Source organism: Mya arenaria, chromosome 11 (genome assembly GCF_026914265.1).
Source record: "Mya arenaria isolate MELC-2E11 chromosome 11, ASM2691426v1".
Taxonomy (NCBI): Eukaryota; Metazoa; Mollusca; class Bivalvia; order Myida; family Myidae; genus Mya; species Mya arenaria.
The window spans coordinates 19,289,019-19,306,658 of NC_069132.1; the positions used below are offsets into that span (position 1 = coordinate 19,289,019).

A 17,640-nucleotide genomic window follows, 5' to 3' on the forward strand; every position below is an offset into this window, starting at 1 on the left:
ATCACTGCACTGTTTAATTGTCACTGAGGGGATTGAATTTCATAAAAATGGAAATATTTTTTTGATATTGTCACTTTCTCAAACAATGAAATATCATATTCAAATGATATTCTCAAAATTCACTTCTTTCACAAGGTGAAACATCATGCAACATGATATTGAAATAAACATTTTTCTTTTACTATATCCACAAAAAGATGGCTATAAAATGACTTAATGTACATTCTATATGAAAGTGATTTTATTAAGGATATTGCACCGATGATATTGTGTCCCAGCCCTGTACATACTAAAGTTCAATATAATGCGAGAACAGGAAAATTTTCGAAAAATTATCTTTTATATGTGCACTGTTTGAGATGATCAGATATCTGTTTTATTTCATGGAAATATCTTTTTAAAGCATTGGAAAGCACTCGCTGTTATATACAATGTAGATATGAAAAAACCTCATGGTATACCTTTTCAGGTTCAGTGGGAATCTAAATATGACTATAAAAATCCCTCAACTACTCAATGATCAGCCAAATTCAAACATACCGTAACATGTTCAGTATTTTATTCAATAATATAACATAGTACATTATAATAATTTTTCACAGGTCTATCTATGGCACAATGATGGTTAATGATTACAGAATAACCTAGAACTTAAAAAGAACATATAAAACAAGTTTGATGCTAAAATCACTAATGTTTCTCTTAAAGCTACACTCTCACAGATTTAATGTTTTTACAACTTAATGAAAGTTTCAAGTTACATAAAACATGAAAATCGATAGGAGATAAATGCAGTACTATAAATAAAATATGTATTAAAAATAATACATATTTTTAATACAAAGACACAAATTAAAGAAAGCAGACTGTCAGGCCATGATAAAGATTTGTGGAGACATAACCTCAAAGGCATACAAAGACATAAGACTGTGAGATGCCTTGTTAGTACATTTCAATGATTAAGAATGGATCATTAGTTCCACTAACTCTGACAGAATTTACTTCATATCATCTAACTACTACATAAAATATCAGAGGTCAAATTCTTAGGCAATACTAGCAAGTGCATACGTGCAAAGACACATAGATCATAATATATCCACATTAAACACATTTTTTAAAGATGCACTCTTACTCCCAAAAAGGTTTACCACTACTAATACTATTGTTTTAATATTGTGAAAAGAATAAATGAATGTTGAAAGCAATGGTTCTCATGAAGGATACCGATTTTGATTTGAAAGAAATGTGCATAAAACATGGTGTATCTACCTTATGAGACTATTAAAGTAGATCACAGTAAATCTTTTAGCATTCATCAATCATTAAATATTTTTGCGTTTTCTGTTATTAAATACAGGGTTACAAACTTGCTACCAGTAATAAATATGTTCCATCAATGCATTATTTAGTAAGTAGTTAAAGGTTTATCACTCAAAACATATGTTTGTTATACATATGTATGCATTGATTTTGAATAAGAGTGTCACTTTAACAATTAATTTGATTTAAAAATTACCTGACAAGAATTAGGAGCTTAAGAATATGGAATTTAAAAAAATAATAAAGCAATACTTTTCATAAAATTAAAAGGCAGCAACAACAGTCACAGTATGTTTTAGCATATGCTAATTAAAACAATCTCTCAATATGGTCCAACTCGTACCCTACACATAAAAAGTACAAGTTGTATTTAAAGATAAATTCATGGTAAGTAAACAGCTACAAATTTAAAAGAAGTGACACTCTTATTCAAATTAACATTTTCTGTTTTTTTTTTAACAATGTATCTTCTTACATTATGATGTAATATGTGCTTGTCAAAAGCAATAGAAAAATCAATTTAAAAAGTAAACAAGAATCGTGATGTGACAATAATTGTTTTGTTAAGGATTGGCAGAAGAAGTTCAGTTTCAACTGCTGTCTTCTATTTTTATAACAGTGACCTAGATCCTATGCGCCCAAAACACAATCTCATGAAAGTTCTCAATAAACTCTTCCTATATATCAAGTTTGGTCACAGTATATCAACCATAACTTATGGTATTCAGTACCAAAAAGTAATATTTTTTTAGTAACAGTGACATTGACCCTAAGGGGCCCAAGGCATTCGAATGAAAGCTCTCCATTAACTTGTCATATATACCAAGTTTGGTCACACATTGTCACCCCTTACTTATTCAGTACCAACTATAATTGTACTTTTCAGCAATACTGACTTTGACCTAGATCATAACCCAAAACACAATAAACAAGAGCTGTCACAGTATGTGACGAATGCCCCCAAATGTGACATTGACCTACGAACAAGGCCAGTACATGAAAAGTTGATCTTGCCTTTATGTGTCAAATACATATGGCAAGTTATTTTAAATTTCCTCTGAACATAAAAAAATACCACCCATACTTGACAACCTACACTGTTATGTCCTTATATTCAGAATTCCCTTGTGAATAAACACTTAGTGTATCTTTCACCTTAGAGGTAGGGACATGGGTCTTGCACAGGACACGTCGTCTTCGTATGTGGAACACATGTAGCAAGTTATTTTAAAATCTGTCTTTACAAGGGAAAGTTACAGTCCGGACACGACAACCTATACCCTATGTCCTTGTATGCAGCACTCCATTGTAAATAAACACTAAGTGTGACCTTGACCTTTGAGGTAGGGACACGGGTCTTGCACGCGACACATCGTCTTGGTATGTAGAACACGTGTGGCAAGTTATTTTAAAATCTGTCCATACAAGAGAAAGTAACAGCCCGGACACGACAACCTATACTCTATGTCCTTATATGCAGCACTCCATTGTGAATAAACACTAAGTGTGACCTTGACCTTTGAGGTAGGGACACGGGTCTTGCACGCGACACGTCGTCTTGGTATGTGGTACACATGTGGCAAGTTATTTTAAAATCTGTCCATACAAGGGAAAGTTACAGCCCGGACACGACAACCTATACTCTATGCTTATATGCAGCACTCTATGGTGAATAAACACTAAGTGTGACCTTGTCCTTTGAGGTAGGGACACGGGTTTTGCACGCGACACGTCGTCTTGGTATGTGGTACACATGTGGCAAGTTATTTTAAAATCTGTCCATACAAGGGAAAGTTACAGCCCGGACACGACAACCTATACTCTATGCTTATATGCAGCACTCTATGGTGAATAAACACTAAGTGTGACCTTGTCCTTTGAGGTAGGGACACGGGTTTTGCACGCGACACGTCGTCTTGGTATGTGGTACACATGTGGCAAGTTATTTTAAAATCTGTCCATACAAGAGAAAGTTACAGCCCGGACACGACAACCTATACTCTATGTCCTTATATGCAGCACTCCATTGTGAATAAACACTAAGTGTGACCTTGACCTTTGAGGTAGGGACACGGGTCTTGCACGCCACACGTCGTCTTGGTATGTGGAACACATTTGGCAAGTTATTTTAAAATCTGTCCATACAAGGGAAAGTTACAGAGCCGGACGGACGGACGGTGCAATTTTAATATGCCCACCTTCGGGGGCATAAAAAGTCTGTATGAACTTTCATATAAACCAAGTTTGGTCACAATATGTCGACCTTTAAGTTAATCAATACCAGTTCTTTTGCTTTTAATAATAACTTTGACCTTTATATTGATCCCAGAAGCCTAAAACGCAATCTCATGAAAGGTCTTCATAAAGGCTTCCTACATACGAAGTTTGGTCACTATATGTCAAACCTAGCTAAAATTATTTTACACATAAGGTGACTTTGAAGACCCTTCCACCAGCCCGCCCAAACAATTAGCTTTCAAAAACCCTGTTAAGAATATATAAATGTGCCTGACATAAGAAATAAAAATGAAAAAAGGGCAATAATTTGTATTTAGTTAAAATGGAGTTATGTCACCTTATTGTAAGATGTTCATCATTAATTGTGCAAGGTATTAAGTCCATTGAATGAAGGCTATTGAAGTATTAACCTCATTATGTAATGACCCTGAACAACTGTATGGAGTATTAAGTGACTTTAATGAAGGGTTTTGCAGTTATGAGTGAAAATCCCTATGAGTGAAAATCCCAACTTGGTCTTAAACTTTAACCGGACGCTAAAGCCAAAGCAGATGCTGAGGCGAGTGGTATAACCCTCCTTATTATTCAAATAGTCCAGCTAAAAATGTTGATAAGGTACATACCAGTTTGATATTTTGTCCATTTAAAAATATAACCACTGGAGGGGAGGCATTTATTAAGTTTTTATGCCAACCCCATACAAAAGCAAATGTGCCTTTTGGGGTGCAAATTAGCAAAAAAGCCCAACCATATATTATTAAAAATCTGCCAAACCCGGTGGTTATATGTTTTAGGAGAATAGCCCTAAGTGTTAATTACACTAAATATCGCCTTATTACAGCTTTGTTATTGACTTAAGACATGAGATGTTTATAATGTGTATTAGAGAGGTCCAATATCTATCGTTTTTGTTTAAGTTTAAGTCCCAGTCTAATCAAGATATCAAACTGGTATGTACCGGTACTCCCATATTTTATTGAAATGATTCCAATAACACCCTTATCTCTGTTACTTAAAAATACAGTTGTCATAACAGAGCCCGTCCTCTTTAAGTCCACATTGGCAGTGAGATTAAATTAAAATGTGATTCTGTTCATTCTTCTTCAAACAGCATTCATCGTGAATCTCGGACATCTTTAATCTATTGGAAATAGAAAGAAGACCTTCATAGAAATTATTTCCATTTTCAGTTTTATGTATTTCATCATTATGGCAATTAAATAATAGTACAAATAATATCAAATTATTATAAAGATGATTTTGACTTCTGTCATCTTCATTGCATCTAATCCATTTACATTATACTATCCTTTTACAATTGACATCTTTTTTAAATATATATATATATATATATAAATACTGAATGTCTAATAAACATTACCTGTAAAAGTGTCATGACTTGCACCCATATCTGTTTTAACTGAGTCTGTATCTGAAAAGAGTGCATAAAATCAAAGCTTCACATACAAATTAGCTTCATGTAATAAAGAAATATATAATGATGCTATGAAGACAAACATGCACTTATAATAAACTAGAGGCCTATGTTCTACTGGCTGGGTTTGTGTGGTCAACATCACTGTTTTCGAAAAGAACCAACCCCTTATGGATTCTGAATACTCATTTTTTCATAAAGGCCCATAATCTTATCATTTCAAGGTTTTTTGAAAGGAACCAAGCTCTAATGGATATCAAAATACTGTACAAGTTTCATCAAGATACAATCAAAACTGAAGACTGTATCTTGTTAACCAGCAACTGCTTACTGACACACTGATTTTTTTACTATCAAGGCCCATAATCTAGGCATGCATGGGCGGATCTGGCTGGTTTTCAAAAGGAACCAAGCTCTTATGGATATGTAGATACTGTTCAAGTTCCATCGAGATACAATCAAAACTGAAGGCTGTATCATGTTAACGAGCAACTGCTTACTGACACACTGATTTTTTATACTATCAAGGCCCATAATCTAGGCATGCATGGGCGGATCTGGCTGGTTTTCAAAAGGAACTGAGCTCTTATGGATATGTAAATACTGTACAAGTTTCATCAAGATACAATCAAAACTGAAGGCTGTATCATGTTAAAGAGGAATTGTTTACAGACGCACGGAGGCACATACTACGTACACACTACCATCGCATAAGACTAAATGACTAAACAATAAACCAGTCCATTAGTTGAATAATTAAATTATATGATTTGTAATGTTCAGTCAACATTTAATGTATTGCACAAGCTCATGGTTGTTTAACATGTTAAACTTGTTAGGAATTAAATATCCAGTTAATAAACATATTATTCTTTGGGTTTAATTGCTGTAACGTTTGTTATTCAAATTAAATGACGCAACATGTTCAAATGGTCAATTCAGCCCATTTCTAAATTTACCATTACCTGGTATGTTTGAATTGTGTTGACCAGGTGGATGAGGTTAATGGAGCAATGGATGATAAAGCGGCTGACTGCGAGTGCTGACATCTCTAGGCTTCAGGAACTGATTCAGAAAATTAATTGAAATTAATTCTTCTTGTATATTTATGTTTTTTCCCATTAATGATTTTAAAAAAAAACATAATTTCATTGCTTTTAAAGTATAAGCATGACAGCAAAAACAAATACTATAAATAAGCATATATATTAGAGACTGTCCAAATTTCATTAATCTGCACATTTGTAGAATTCATCATGAAAAATGGGCACATAATATTTGTTCTTTCTGAAGTTAACTGTATTACAAAAATTGTAATCAGATTTTGACTAGATTATGTACTGAACACATATGCCATGTAATAAAATAAAACTATGCCCTACATTCCTGTTTCAGTTCTTGTTTGGAGCACACCCAATATCAATGCAAAAGGTGCATCGCACATTTTTGTTCAAGATACATGTTTACAAGCGGCGCCATGTATAAGGCATTTTGAATAAAAATAAATTTCCTTTTGTAAGTAAATGATTGAACACATCAATGAAATGACATACAGAATTATCATATCAACATTACAACAAGTTTATAATACTACTTGTTTTCCTACCACAGATTCTTCATGTTCTTTATGAAAAAGAAATTAAGAAAGTAGTGTTCATACATTTTGAATTTTTAATCCAGTGTTCTTTCTTACAATGAATGTAGTCAAATTATGTAGGGTTGAAGTATGTAGTTGCATTGAAAACATGAGAAAAGTAATGGGACATAAATCATTCAAAAAATTGTGTGCCTATGACAATCCTTTAAAAGAAAGAAGTTTGGAAGAAATTTATATACATAGAAAAAACATGATTATTTCATTTGTAGTACCGGTAATTCTTTTGCAAGGCCCAGAATCACGCAATGCATATCATTTGGTAAACAACACATTTTTCAGGCATGTGGGAAAAGGCTGTGACCTGTACTTTTGTTTTTAAACTAATATACGATACATTTAAGGAGGTTGCAATTATAAGTAACTTCTACTTCAATGAAATCGGCTCGGGTTCATATAAATCAGAAAAAGAAAGATACAGAAATCGAAATGTTATATACTTAATACTCTGTGTACAGCACTGATGATGATTGAATAACTGGTTATATACAAAACATTCCATATAATTTACATTGCATCAGGGACCCACCATCATCTTCAGTTTAAGGGGTTTCATGCGCTGCAGATCCTTGACGTGTGCAAGCTGCTATTGCCCTTCTCTCCATTTCTATCTCATTGGCTGCAGGCTGAAATTTTTTAGTCTGCTTAGCACATCATAGCCACTTGGCAGAAGGTGGAATGAATTAATATTAACTTCAGTTATTATTATATGCAGTTATGACAGTATACTATCCAATGTTCTTCTATTACTTTTGATGAAAGGTTCTCTTCAAAGGACAAAAATGATAATCACAATTCTAATTGAAAAATATTTGTAAGTCATTACATGTATGTGTACCTTTTTTTCTCACAACAAGAAGTCTGCACAGTTCAAACATTTATACGTTCTTAATGTTGTTACTTGGGATGCCTCCTAGGATGGCTCAAGGCACCTGCAGAGAAACAATACTTGTCAGATAGAATATGCATTCATATAAAACATTGGTTTATACACTCTTTTTTTATCTCACTATTTGGACCAGATATAATACCATAGTTTTATGATAAACATTAGGTTTATCTTTAAAGATCTTCCAACATATATTTATCCATATAAAGCACATAAACAAGGCAACCTGAAACTTAAGGATTTGATAAGAAATCCTCAAGTTTGTAAGCAGACAAAGTTAATTTGGCAATATTTGGACACATTGGTTAGAGTCTCATTGTCAATTAATGAAATAAACAAATGTATGGAATAAAAATACTCTGTCAATCAGACAACAGGTGGGATTTTTCTTGTTGCTTGTGAAAAAATACAAAGTACTTAACTGTTGTTTAATGAAATACCTTCTTTTTCATCAGAGGATTGATAATTATAAATCTAAGACAATGTTAAACATTGCATTATCACTAGTGTACGAGAATGATAAAATATATGCTATATTTCAAGCAACTCCAGTTATACCCCATCCCCTAAAGATCAGCCAGTGTTATATACTAGTACCTCTTCTTGACTTTAAGCTGAGAACAGTCATTAACTTTTTTTTCCTTTTCTTCTTTATGCAACAAAGTTTAAAATAAAATTAAGTGCACATTACACATCATTACAAAATATTTGAATTAGCTTGACACATCTACTCTAGCTGTTAAATAGATACATGTGGTTTACTTGTAACATTTTTGCTACCAGTAATAATCAAATATATTATCAGCTTTGACAGGTTATAATTTTCACCTACTGTAAAACCATTTTCAATTTTGTGTGGTATGAATCTCATTCATAATCCCTTGTATTTCCCACGTTTTTACAAATGCATCTAAATCCCATCGGAAAACATCCTCTTGTATACATTGATCGTATACTGAGGGCAATATACCAGTACTATTTTGCAAATATGTTGGTCAGTCAATAACAGTTGATTTGCACTATATCTGAGTGCAATTATTGTTTGTATCAGAATTTTAGGTTTTTATTTTTGTCTTCTTTGATCCAACAATCTGATCAATTCATCAAAAAATGAAAAAAGAAAGATTGAATTAATGCAAGCCATTTAAGTTCAAATTCTATGGAGATTAATTCTGTTACTACTATATATTTTAATGTTTAAAGTAACACTCTTATTCAAAATCAATACAAACGCATGTATAAACAAAAATAAAGTCTAAGTGATAAATCTTTATCTTCTTTCTAAATAATGCATTTATGGTGAGTGCTAAAGATTAACTGTGATCTACTATGGTCTCATTGAAATACTGTGATTTCTGCACCTTTCTGTTAATTAAACTTGGTACTTTATACATGAAAACCATAGATTTAAACATTTTTTCATACATTTGGTATATAAAAACAATTGTACCAATTGTGATAAATCTTATTCGGGAGAAAGAGTGTGCCTAGTTTATCATGCAGATTTTTTTTCAAAAGTTTACAAGCAAACTTAAGAGAAAAACATACAAGTACTTTACATAAATGATAAGCATTCTTAGGATAGCAGTAAGCCAGTTACTATCCTCACAAGAGACAATGCTCATCAAGGAATATAAATGCATAGGAGTGATTCAATAAAGTTAGCAACCATCTTTGATTTTGTCAAATCAAATATAGAAATCTCACTTTCAGATAGCTTTGAACATAACTGTAAACGAGAAGTTGAGCTAGACACAGGAAAGGACAGTGCGATTTTAATTTTTTTCACTCTCGGGGGCATAAAAAATACACCTCAGAAATCAGTGAGATAAATTGGTTTTACTTTAACTTACCCATAAGAACTCGATCAGGCCAAAGAACATTTGGATTCCTCTTCACAAAGAATGGTGGGAATGAAAGATGGTGTGTACTGTCCCTTCTGATGCACTGTATACAGGAATGATACATGTCTATTAATCATTGTTATCACTAACTACATGAAACATGGCTTGAAACGGGCCAATTTCAGCACAATTAAGAGAAAATAAATAATATTTATATGACCATAGAAAAATTGTTTGTATTTTGAAAGTCATTTTGAAACTCATATTCTTCACAAAATTGCAGTGTCCATTCATTTTCACTTAAGGCTTGATGGGATAAAATAGTTTTGAAACTATACCATTGAATTGCTTTCAATATTTTGGCTTTCCATGTCAAATATTTATTGTTATCATAGATGCAAATAAGTCATTGCCTTAACACAAAAGTAAGTACCTAAACAAGTAAATAATCAATTGAAAAGAACTCATATTGATAATTGGCTCCAAATGTAATCTTCTGTAAAAATCAACCTTGCCTTTGTGAGCATATACCTGGATCTTTCCTGTGATGTTCCATCCTGAACATACTTTGGCTTTCACCATTCTGGAAATGCGGACAATGGGCCTGTAACAATTCAAAACAAAATTTTACAACTATAATATTAAATTGGGGTGGGGCATCATTTCAAGATCTGTTCAAAGACACAATTAAATCAGTGCCTGAATGTACAACAAGGCAATCCAAAGGACAGCTATATCCCCTGCAAATAACATTCTCGGATATCTGAACATAACGATATTTGTTATTCATATTGTGTGTACTAAGTGTAGGACCTTTAAATGTTAGATGTGACCTTGACCATTGAGTTATGGACACAGGTCAAGGTCACTGCAAATCATCCCAATGAGGACACATTTCTACCAGGTAATATGGTAATCCATTCCTGCAAGTTATACTCCAGACACGAGCATGTGTACTATGGCCTTTAAATGTCAGATGTGACCTTGAACATTGAGGTTTGGACCTGGGTCAAGGTCACTCCACATCATCTCAATGACAACATTTGTAAAAAGTTATATGGTACCCATCAATGCATTTGAAATATGGACCCGGATCAAGTTCACTGCACATCGTCTCAATAAGGACAACATTTGTACCAAGGAAAATGGTAATCCATTAATGCATAAGTAAGTTAAAGCCCGGACACGAAATGTTATGGACAGACAGACGAAATGCATTCCTATAATCCTCTCCCCACTCTGTTGCGGGGGAATAAAATCAGAAACTTTTTAACAATCATCATTCAATGTCCGTGGACTGGAGTTACAAATTCAAAAATATTACAACTTAAAGCTGCACTCTCACAAATTTACCGTTTTTACAACTTTTTTATTATTTGTCTTGGAATTAGCAAACTTTTGTGTCAATATCTGCAAACCAGTGATGAAAGACCGTTGGCAAAATGTCACATCGCAGATTTTCATATTTCCATTCCAAATTTAATGTTTTATGGCTTAGACGATTTAAAAAAATGCATAAACATCAATTTTGGAGAGGAAATATGAAAATCTGCCATCTGATCTTTTGTCATCAGTCTTTTATTACTGGTTTTCTGATATTTACGCCAAAAACTGCTCGTTCCAAGACAAAAATAGAAAAGTTGTCAAAACGTTCAATCTGTGAGAGTGCAGCTTTAAGTCAATTTACAAACTATCAAGGTACTGAGTATCAGTGAAAGTGGCTTAAACTTTGGCTTTCAAGGGGCTTTCTCACGTAAGAAAAGTAAGATGCTGGGTTTCAAATTTGGCCACGCGGGTTTGAACCCAGTCTCCGACACATTTTTTTTTATATCAAAGCGTTACACATTCTATTCGATAATTGTCCAGACATCAGATGGTCAAAAAACCCAGTAACTTCTCAAAAACAGCATAGAAATTTCCTTGTGAGCTACCATGAGGCAGATCATTTATAATGAAGATAAACCCAACAATTATGTCACATCACTGACATAAGCACAGTTTACCTGTTTAGAAATAGCACATAATGGGTTCCCAGTTAAAAAAGCATGGAATGATATGACCTTGCAAGTCATGTGATCATTTCATATCTTAAACTCAACTTTAAAGCATTGTAGCAATACATATAGCCCGGAATTAACATAACTGAGTTTTCCCATGCCGGTACAAATAAAAGGTGAATTTCAAGCTATTGAAATGCATGTAACAGTCCAATGACTCTATTGTTTCCAAAGTAACGTGTATATATTACAACGGTTTAATTTTGTTTGTACCGGAGGATTAGGTTGGGTAAACCAGAATAGCTATAATTCCGGGCTACAACTATTTGCTGTGACTTTCAGCAGAGTTGACCTTCACTGTGTCTATGTCGTGACTAGCCTTTCAGTATACTAACCAAATCTGTGATATTTATATATATAATATATGCAAATTATATAGATGAAAAGCATTCCTTTGGCTGCCATTTTAGAGCACCTGCTGACACTGTATAGAAACACCAAACCTAATTGTACCCAAAGACAAAGCAATAATAGTTCCCATAATTGGGTATTGGAACCATGAGTTCACTGGACCACTTTATTGACTTTTACAGCAGGGTATGTATTGATCTGTAATTCATTTTTTTTTTCACAACAATATATAAAAGTTATGTAAATTCTAGACAATATTTTTAATTGTGTGCAATTGTATTATGCGGTGTCCCTTTAAAAGATTAATAGTTTCATATCTAAATCATGCTCCAGTAAGAGTACTTAATTCTTTAAGGTATTGGATTTGTATCAACGCTGTTAATAAAACAGTACTGTCATATAATGAATACCACTGACACCAAAATGTGTGATTTAGGTGTATAAAATAGTGTTTTTGTTTACTAAATATGTGTCTGTTTTGATGGATTTCTCCAACTGTTTGAACAAACTAGTTTGGTCGTTAGCTAGTGAAAAGGAGTATAAACATTGTTTCACTAAAAGCAATATATAGGTACCCTATGACTTGATATCAATATTATTCATGTTTGAAGTGTGTGTGGACATTTTTTTTAAAAAAGAAAAGATTACTATTACTATCTTTTGACTTTTCAATGTTATAACCCTAGAGGGTATTTAGCCTTTCTCGTATGCAAGGCTCACGCCTGTCATTTTTCGGCTGTGAATTTTAACAAATTCACAGACAGGCTGAAAAACAGACATTTTTTTCAAGTATTCTGTTTGTCATGTATAGTATACTATGAGAAATTCGTCCCTCAAACTGTCTGAAGAGTGACAATATTAAATTTTTGAAAAAGATGATCACACAAGTTAAATTGCACCAGTCAATTGTAACAACAAATTCCCAGGTCTGGGGGGGAAACCAATAACTGGTGCATTGCATGCCACTTCCATGAGACAGAATTGTCATATTCGAAGGCAATTGTGCAGAGACCATGAAAAATACCGTCATGTTTACATGTTGAAATTAGACTTGGAAGATAAACAACCCTGAATGCTTTATTTAACATGAACACCTTGAGACACCGCCTTATAAAATAGAAAAAAATAGAAAAAGATGTAGCAAAAGGCAGATGTGGTAAACAAGAGTCCAGGTGCAATACCCTAGCTCTTTTACAAAGAGACCCCTTAGTTCCTTCACGGGCTAGGTGTGAAGCACTGATACACAGGGTGCAACTTACCTAGACTAAACCAGTACTGAATACACTACTTTTTCAAGCACTACACTGCCAGGCACCAGACAAGGGAGCTACATGTACTTGTACCAACTTTTAAAGTATTTCAGTAAGAAGTGGCTTGGGAGTTTGAACCCTGACCTCCAACTCCTTAGGCGGACAACTTTACAACTGGGCATCGGAGACAGTTATAGATATCTACCGGCAGTATTTATTTACTGTGACAATTCACAAACATGTCTTTTTCATTTCTTAACTCCTGTGTACATGGTTGTAAACATCAGTTTTTTGGAGCATTTTAAATGTTTGACAACTATTTCCTCATGATAAATTTTATTTTGTCCCATTACATGACAAGCAACCAACAATGTGGCTCTTACTTCTAAATAGAAGATTCTGATGTTGGTGATGAAATTCACATACCGTGACGTCAACTTTCATATAACCTGTTCTAATAGCCCCACAATAACTTACTGAGATGAAAAGAATTCAAACAGGAGTTATAGCAGGGCAGCTTAAAGAATAATTATGACATTACTGGTTGACCATACGTGGTATATTTCCAAACAGGGCACAAATACTGATCACCTACTAATTGTAACCAGCCACCCCCCCCCAGGTCTGACTTTCGGTCCAGCCAACCCCGGGTAAAATCCCCGCCCGGGGACAAACTGATGTTTAAACCCCGGCCAAATGCCCCCGCACCCCAGAGACTCTAAATAACGCCCAATCTCGGCTTAATATGGCCCTATGACAAAACCACCACGGTCACCTGGCCCTGCGGGGTCACCTGGAAAGTAAAAACACGGCCCTTTTCCCCGGTATACCCAAAGACCTGGGGGAACCGTGGTTACAATTGACTGGTGCATTATTTGATGAATACAGTTCATTAATTTCATCTTGTTTGTTGAGTACTTTTTAAAAAAATAAAATGCCATTTAATGTAAATACGCTTAAAAATCATAATGTAGCACACGCGGGAATGACCTCAGAAGATTCATGTGCATTTTTGAGGTTTTGTGGTTATGTTAACTTCAAGATATTTATAAATATAAATAATCTTAACATTTGAATTGCAATTGTTCCAAAAAACATTTGAAACAATAAATAACTTGAGTGAGGCTTATGCACCAGTCAATTGTAACCATGCCCCCCCCCTCCCTTTCTGGGGGATAGCGGGGATTTTGACTTTCAGCCCAGCCAACCCCAGCTAAAATCCCCGCCCTGCGGGCACAAACAGATGGTAAGATCCCCGCCAAATGCCCCTGTCCGCCAGGGACCCTAGGTATATTTAAAGCGAAGACAAAACCACCTCATTCACCCGGCACTGTGGGGCCACCTGAAAGGTAAAAACACGGCCCACTTCCCCAGCTATCCCTGGTATATACCCCACCCACACCCCCGGACCTAGGGGGGCCGTGGTTACAATTGACTGGTGCATTACAGTAGTGTTTATTCAAAATAGCATCGGTATGATTTATAATTGTATTACCATGCAAGGAAACAGTATATGTGCCCTCCATAGCATAATTTTAATGGTGTTTTTCTTTCCATAATATGAACGATTTTTTTACATAAAAAAATATTAGGACGGGAATCTGTTGTCACATTAACCAAAGATGTTTCATACGAAATTTTAACTTACAACAAAAAAGATAAGTGTGAAAAAACACTTAAAAAGTGTACGGATTTGTATCCTTAGCCTATATGTAGTCAAAGTAAAAACATAAAAAGAACTAACAAATATTGAAATAAAAAACATCAATTATTATTTTGGAATTGGATCGATGCCATTTTCACCGTTGGCTACGACGCTAAACTCAATTGAACAAAGTATTTAAATTACACACATTTAACACCACTTATCTTCTCATGATTTCATACAAACATGCAACCAAGTATGCGTAAGTCTCGTTACCGGCAACACATTTCCTTCCAAACTCCGCGCAGTGTTACTTCCCTTGCAGTACAGTATCACTGCCTTCACAAATATCACGTGATGATAGATAAAACGGCACGTGATTGCAATTTACAAAATGGACGGAACACCTTTAAAAGAAATTCCAGCAACATGTTTCATTTGTTTAGAAAATAAACGATTTTATTCCATAAAAGGAAAAAATGCAACGGAAGACGAAATCATCCAAAAACTAAGTTCAATATCAGGTAAAAATTTCCGAGATTTCTTTTCCGTACATCCTTCAACACGATATGGACTTTGTAGGGCTTTCAATTTGAAAAAAGACCGAACATTTCCGAATGTTTTTTTTAATTGTTATTTTTTTATAAAACATATTATGCCTATCAACTGGCGTAAAGTAATTATTTAAGAAAGGATATAAGAATAAATATATATGATTAAAAAAAATGCCATTAAAAGTTTTCATCCAATTTTGGATGAAAATCTTGTGGTGGCAGTGATTACTGTACTGCAAGGGAAGTAACACTGCGCGGAGTTTGATTTCCTTCTTCTAGGCAGCCATTTTTGTTACAGTCAGCATCACGGTAGTGCATTCGGAACTCCTCGGCCATTTTTTCAAAAACAACCTCGGATGTATGCCGGTATATCTGTTGAAGTAGTCCGTATTTTTTGAATAAAAGCATTAATTAAATGTAGTGTTTACGAGTTGTATTCATTGCCCTCAGTTTAAATTGATTGCCAGTGAAGTGTATTATTGCAAACATAATTACGATTCCCAAGAGTTAAGTCATAAATTTTAACTACTAAATAAGATTACTACGCGATCTTTTTGCAGCGGACTTAAACGTACCACTTTTTAAGTATGTAAACCGTCCATATACATCCGAGGTTGTTTTTGAAAAAATGGCCGAGGAGTTCCGAATGCACGGTAGTGTAGCACCGCGCATGCCCACACCACGTGACTATTTTAATATTCCATATATGGTAAAAACCGAAAAACTTACCACAGCCTAGTGGCATTAACGCCATAGAAGAAAATATCACCAACCAGAGACCTTAAGTGGAATCACAAGGCTCGAGTTGTGATAATCAAGTTTCATAGTTTATTCAAATGCATACTACAAAATATACTTGTATGATTACGTGGTCATACAGTTACTGGTAGTTACTATGAGTTTTAGGAGTAGTAATACTTTATTTACAGTACAGTATTTACATACTAGTAATGAGTGGAGTGTTGTTTGAAGTAGTAGTTCCGAGTTGTATACATGTTGTGTAGAAGAATGACGAGACGTCATTTCTTAGGGCCGGGGTGTATGTAGCCCTGTGAACATTTCAACATTCTTTAAAAAGTGTTGTCTGCTGCATTTCTCATATTTTGTGTTGTCTGCTTCCCTTGATTGATATTTGATGTTGTGAGAATAGCAATCTGCAGGGTTTTGGCGCATTTTATTTCTTTGGTTTTAACTGAGATCTGGAGTCATTTCCATAGAGCATTTCTATGTTTGGTATGTGTTAAATGAATTGTAGGGAGTTATTCTTTTAATTGCAATATGTTGTATTGGTTGTGTATTTTGTATTTTTGGAAGGTTTGGTAAATTCTGTTTATTTATCAGTATTTCAAGATAGCAGCTCTTTTTAAGTAACCCTTTGCATGTGTTTCACTGTTTGCACACTTGTTTACAGAAGTAACCAGTTTCATAGTTATCACGGATGTGAGCTGAGAGATACAGAGGTTGCCAGTGAGAACACTCAGTTCCATAAACTTGTAAGTGTACTGTATGTAGCTGCAGATGTCATGTATGTTTTGTTGTTGTTGTCATGTGTCATGTGTTTTACCTTTCTATTGAATGTCATTTATCTCAATAGTTGTTTGTTAAAACGGGCCACTATGCACTTTACGATATTGTATGAGATAAATCTATTCTTTAACATTTTATTTATTATAACTAAATGTGATGTTGCATATTACTTAATACTGTTTATGTTATATTTCAGTGTGTAGAATCATCAGATTCAACTGTAATGAACTGGAGCCATTGTAATATATGTGAATCGTATAAACAGTAAAAACTCGAAAGCACTAGTCTTTGTTAGTCAACACCGCACACCAATCGGACAATTGCTACGAACCACGGCTTGGTCTTGCCTCATAATATATTGACTATTATAGACCTTCACAAAGGTCAGGGGTAAAGGTCGAACCATTATATTTCTATCAATCGATCGTAGGTCACGATATACATTATTACACGTATACTTATCTTTACTAACAAGGTACTTTCGAAACACAAATTAAACACAGTACACATACAGTATGATGTTACCATAGTGAGGTGACAATGGTTACAAATATCATTTAAATGAGTTATCTAACATCATTATAAGTACACCAGGGACTCTAAATTAAACAGTTTTGTGGATAAACATTGCTAGTTTCCTTTGAATAGTTGTATTGGTATTTGTAAAAGTTCAATAAATTGGGTTATATTTGGTATATTTAAATAGTTTTTATGTATTGTATTGTCTTCTTCAATAACTGAATAAAGTACATTCAAACAAGAAATGAAACTCATCTACTATTTTATGGCAAACTTGACTTTTCCTTTCAAATTCAGATATAGGTTTAGGTTTGTGCCATCTACCGACGTGTGTGACGAAAGTCTATGTCTCGT

General features: G+C 34.2%; 2 long non-coding RNA genes across 3 annotated transcripts; one reads left to right on the forward strand and one right to left on the reverse strand.

The window, feature by feature from the left end:
• Nucleotides 1–542: 542 nt before the first annotated feature.
• LOC128209383 (uncharacterized) lies at nt 543–15,076 on the reverse strand. 2 transcript variants are annotated; one of them, XR_008256987.1, is made up of 8 exons: nt 14,963–15,076; nt 9,915–9,987; nt 9,393–9,486; nt 7,489–7,582; nt 7,180–7,276; nt 5,962–6,061; nt 4,943–4,993; nt 543–4,702 (listed from the first exon to the last, which is right to left on the reverse strand). It is a non-coding gene; the product is annotated as an uncharacterized LOC128209383 (long non-coding RNA). The 2 variants fall into 2 exon arrangements; XR_008256986.1 differs by having other exon boundaries at nt 14,895–14,991.
• A 3-nt stretch (nt 15,077–15,079) lies between these two features.
• Nucleotides 15,080–17,355, forward strand: LOC128209384 (uncharacterized). The gene is made up of 3 exons (XR_008256988.1): nt 15,080–15,210; nt 16,652–16,733; nt 16,964–17,355. It is a non-coding gene; the product is annotated as an uncharacterized LOC128209384 (long non-coding RNA).
• The last annotated feature ends 285 nt before the right edge of the window (nt 17,356–17,640 follow it).